We start from the raw sequence: 5,364 nt of genomic DNA on the forward strand, positions 1-5,364 counted from the left end.
CCGCAATAAAAATCTTTAAAAAAAAAAAAAAAGAAAGAAAGAAATGTAGGCAGAAGTATAACTGCTAGGTTTAAGGTACCTATACTTCAACTTACAAGATAAATTATTTTGCAAAATGACTGTCAATTTACATTCTCCATATTCTCACCAACACTTGATATCAGAATTTGTAATGATCGCCTATCTAATGGAAGTGAAATGTATTCTTATGGTTTTACTCTGCACTCTCCTGATAACCAAGAAGCTAATTCAGAGCTTTTCCAACTGTAGGTTGCTGAATCATATCACTTAGGTGAGTAGCAACCAGCATTCTTCATTTAAAAAACATTTTTAAAAATCAGAAAATATCAGAATGCACTGCATAAAAGTTAAACATTATTTCATGAAACTTTTATTTTCATTATGTGACAATGTAAATATGTTTTTGTGACTAGGAGCTTCTAGCAAGTTAGAAGCCATTACTATAGCTGTTTAGTAACAAGAAAACTCCTTAGAGACATTTGGGCAACTAACTGGTATATCATTTCAGCCCTTAGCACAAAGGAAAGTATTCGGTTGTTGGAAAAGTCATGACGTATTTTTTGTTTTTCGTTGCAAAAATGCATCATGACTTTTCCAACAACCCAACATGTATTTTATAAAGAAGGTAGGACTTCAAGCACTAATTGGCAAGAACCAAGAATTAGAAGGAAAAAACCTGTGCAAAGCAATAAGAGGTTATTACATGAAGAAAAGATTCTATAAAAGCAACTTGTCTATCTTAAAGCTCACTTAAAACGAATCACATTTCTCACTAAGACAACTCTCAGTACTAAAAGACAGGAAGCTGAGATCCTATTCTCTTACCAAAACGACAGAAAAATAATGACCCCTTCTTCTCTGTAGATACAACCCTAATTCCTACCTCAAGAATCATCTCATTCTGGCACTTATGCCAAGAGCATCCTTTTAGATCTCTACTTCCTACTTTTCCCTACAAAATATCACAGTAGCAAGAATCATCTACATTCTAAAGATTTATATTTTTATTCAGCTAAGAAAGATTTACTGAGCCCCTACTATATCACCTCTTTATTAAGAAATTAAGCTGCATCTCCCCAACAATTTTAACTTCTGGTTATATTTTTTTAAGTTTGATACCCTTAACTAAAACTGTCCTAATTGCCTCCTCTTGAAAATATTTTGCTTGTTGGACTTGCAGATGAAAAAGGGGCTCTATAATAAATCTAACCAAAAGTAATCTCACAAGGTGATCTGACTATAAATTACTAACTGGGCAGGTCATGGTGGGTAGTCAAACCTCAGGCCTGTAACTTCCCTAGTTCTAACTTTGCCTTAAGCAAGCCCTGTCCATTATTTTGTGCATAAAAGTTAACACAACTTTGAAATGCCTCTTTTTCAGACCACTGGGAAGCGTACCTACCCTCAAGAGAGCACATAATCTTGTTAACTATCCTGTAATCCAATCCCGCCTTTTCTTGCCTTCTCCCACTTTCGTGTAACCTTCCTTACATTCCCTCTTAATTCCAAATGTATAAAAGAAACTGCAAAACTGTCATTCTCCAGAGCAACTGAGATCTTGCTTCTCACTACTGTCATTAGTTTGGCTCAAATAAACTCTTATAAAAATTCTCTACAGGTCTGGACATTTCTTATGTCAACAGACTATTAAACCATTCCACATACTATGACCAAACTTCTGCTACCTTCTTTGTTCCACCAATAATATCCCTGCTATGCCATGTTCAAATAACTACTCTTTTCCATAAGAATTCCTTCCTTACAAGCTGCTGGACCACAGCAACTGTTCAATGTAATTATTGTGTGAATCTACCCCTCATTTAATAGGAGTGTGATCTTAAGCACTTAAATTCCTTAACTTCTCTGAGATTCAGTATCATTTCTAAAATGGGAAAAACAACAGGTATCAAGGAATAAGAATTGCATAATCTCTTTCACTGCCTTCCTTCTTTTTATTCTAATTTTCATTTTTATGTTTAGTTTCCTCTAGATGCAATAAAATGCTTTTACAGAGGGAGGCACTTAAACTGGGGTAGCAGGAAATATAGAAAAAGTGTAAAAAAGGACAAAATAAAGCACAAGTAACTTATCAAGTAGGATTATTGTTCTGCCTATGTGCTGCTCTCTTTGTATGTTCGATTCTAAAAAGGCAAATGTAACAATACTTCTTTTCCCATGGCAGGCCAAATTGTAAGAACCCTCAATGACTCACACCCTTGTATTATCCCCTACCCCTGAGTGTGGGCGAGATCTGTAGATATAATGGGATATAACTCTTATGACATATGGCAAATAAATTTTTGCATGTGTATTTAAAGTTCCTAATCAATTGAGTTCACCAAAAAGGAAATTATCTGGGGTGGGTCTGACCTAATCAGATGAGATTTTAAAGGTGGTTTTAAAAGGGAGTCTAGAGGGCAGAGATAGAGGAAGTCAAAGAGACTGGTCTAGCTTGCCTGAATGAAAGTGAACAGCCACGCTGGAAACTGCCAATGTGGACACATGATAAGGAAATGAAAATGGTCCCTCCATGGCCAACAGCTAGCAAGAAAACTTCAGTCATACAGCCACAGGAAATTAATTCTTCAAACACGTAGTGAGCCTGGAAGAAGACCTTGACCCTCAGATGAGAAGTGCAGCCACAGCTGACATCCTGATTTCAGCCTGGTAAGATGCTGAACTGAGAGAGCCTGCCTACAAGGTACCCAGATTTCTGACCTATAGAAACTAAGAGATAATAAATAGATGTTGTTTAAGTTGCTAAATTTGTGCTACTTTTAAAAGAAAAAAAAAAGGGAGGGAGAAGAGCCGTCTATCTTTTTCCCCAGAGTGCATTATATCTCCTCAAAGCACTGATTATAAAGATATACAAATCCAGAATCAAGGGACAAAGATTAAGACTGTATAAAATTGCATAAATTTTTAAATTTTAGCAATTAAAATGGGCTTTTTCACACACATCTTGTAAACCACTACTATATAATTATCTTCATTTTAGTGATGAGAAAAGTAAGGCTCAAGCGTGACATCCCAAAGGTCACAAACCTAGGGAATGTTTTAAGTAACACCACAGCCCCCTTAAAGCATTAAGAACCATTCAAATTAACAGTAAATGTATTACTGTCTTCAAAGAAAACTATTCTAGTAACATAACAATTTTCCAAATTTCACATCTATTTAAATACCCCTTAGCTTTGTCAGAACATCAAAAACTAAAGAAGTTACACAGAAATTTTCATTCAAAAGTAGTTTGGTTGTAAAAATGACAATTAGTAAACCACTTGAATAAATATAAAGTACATTTTGAAAATGTAAAGTTAAAAATTTTAGCAAAACACCTGTAGGTTTTCTAGAACTTTATTTAGATAGCAAACAATTTGTATTATAAGTATTCTCAAAAATCAAAAGCAATTAAGCAACCTTTCCGAATATTCTAATATTCCACACACACCTTGGACAAATTTTTTGAGTATGAACTCTTCATACATTATAAATATGAGAACATGGTACAATATATCATACAATAAACAAGTTGCTTTTATGTTCACTGTTGTATTTCCCTAAGTGCTTCACCATCAAAATTTGCTATTTTCTTAAAAGCAAACACAGAAAACTAAGAGGTGGAATTATATTCAAATTCCATGTAAGTTACAAAATCACATAACTTTCTTTATGCCAATTCAAATACTTTAACACTAACTTTATTTGTTAAGATGCAAAATATAATCCTTTGTAGTAACCACGAGAAGGAATAAACTATATTTACCATCTTAACACCAACGTTAACACCAAATAATTCGCTATCGTCACATGCAAACAGTATCCCATATAAACAGCATTGTTTTGAGTCCATAAGCTTCCAAAACCATCCCATGATTTATATGCCTGGGGCACGATTCTCTGCAATGTGAAGAGAATCGATAACATTTCAAATGTGGGTAGAAGGGGTGACGTGACAATCTGAAAACCTGAAAATTTCTCAGTCCCCACAGCACACAAGAAGCATCCAGTTCGGACCCTGCAATCGAGGCCCAGGTCCAACTCCAGGCACTCCAGTTTCCCAGCTCTTCACCCCGCCCCCACCCCGAGAAAGGAGAGAAAACAACTTTTATTGGTCTCATCTCCCGGGGGATTGGCAAACTAGCGGGGCAGTGCTCCGGCCTGGACACGTTTCACAAGGAGGCCTCCGTCGGGGGCGGGGAGTGAAGATAGCGGGAAGCCAGGCTTAGACGCCCCCTTTCCCCGTCGCCAACCCCCTGCCCCACCCCACCAAAAAGAGGCTTGGGCCGGCCGCCACGCCGAGCGACCCCCAGGCCTCTCCGCCAAGGCGAGCTCGTTGTCATGTGACAACGTTGCCGCTAAAACACCGCAGAAACGCAGGGCGGCGAGCAGCGGAAGGCGTTCGCATCAGCCCGCCTCGGCCCGGCCCCACCGGGCGCTGGCGAGTCCCGAGAGTCGGGGCGGGGGGGCAGAGGGCGGGCTTGGCGGCGGGCCCGAGCGCGCCACAAAGGCGTCCGCGCCCGTCGCCGTAGTGCCCGAGCGGGCGGGGGCACAATTTTCGGGGCCCGCGGGATGGGTGAGGAGCGACGAGAGCTCCGGGGTGCCCGCCGCGCCCACGACCGCCCCAAGCGCGCCCAGACGGCCAGCGACCGCCGCACCCTGCACAGGCCCGCTCGGCCTCCCTCCCCCGCGCGGAGCCCGCGTCGGGCCCGCCCGCTCCCCGCTCGCGCTCTCTCGCTCTCGCTCGGCCTCCATCTTGGATCCGCGCTTTCAGCCCCCGCGCCGCTGCCGCCGCATTCCCCCTCTTTCCCGCCCCCCGCCGCCGTCGCCGCCGCCCGCACTCACCTCAGCTGCCCATCCGGGCGCCGCCGGCCGTCGACCTAGTTTCCCCCCAAAAGTCTCCGGTGTGTTATTCCCGATGTGGGGGGGTTGTTACGGGGTGGTCGCCGGGGGTTCGGGAGCGGGGGCCGCGCCTTCAACGGAGCTGCAATCCTAACCCGCCATCTGGTGGCATTTTCCACACGCCAATGGCGCCGCTGCAGACTTGGGTCCGGACCGCCCTCTGCTGGCCGTGGTGCTTACTGCCTCGCTGACGGGACGGGCTTGCCCGGAAAGGGGAGGGAGCAGAGGCGCGAGCTGAGGGCCACGGCGGGGACGCGCGCACTTTCCAGTGGGGATAACGCGCACGCGCACCAGCGGGGCGGGAAACGTGGCCGCTGCGTGGCGGCCCCGCCCCCGCCGGGAGCGATAGCCCAGCTCAACCAATCGCAAGTGGCTGATACTGCTCCGAAAGGGGGCTGTGGACGTTTCGTGAGCCGCCTGAGGCGGGCGGAAGGACGGCTA

General features: G+C 43.6%; 1 protein-coding gene across 1 annotated transcript in view; it reads right to left on the reverse strand.

Annotated features, from left to right (window-relative positions):
* Window positions 1–5,099, reverse strand: part of STAG1 (STAG1 cohesin complex component) — a 392,478-nt gene extending 387,379 nt beyond the window's left edge. Inside the window, exon 1 of the mRNA XM_019654594.1 lies at window positions 4,867–5,099. The gene's annotated coding sequence lies outside the window, so the exon portion shown is untranslated. The remainder of the gene's footprint in view (window positions 1–4,866) is intronic.
* Between the last annotated feature and the right edge of the window lie 265 nt (window positions 5,100–5,364).

Source organism: Hipposideros armiger, unplaced genomic scaffold, assembly GCF_001890085.2.
Source record: "Hipposideros armiger isolate ML-2016 unplaced genomic scaffold, ASM189008v1 scaffold_226, whole genome shotgun sequence".
NCBI lineage: Eukaryota > Metazoa > Chordata > Mammalia > Chiroptera > Hipposideridae > Hipposideros > Hipposideros armiger.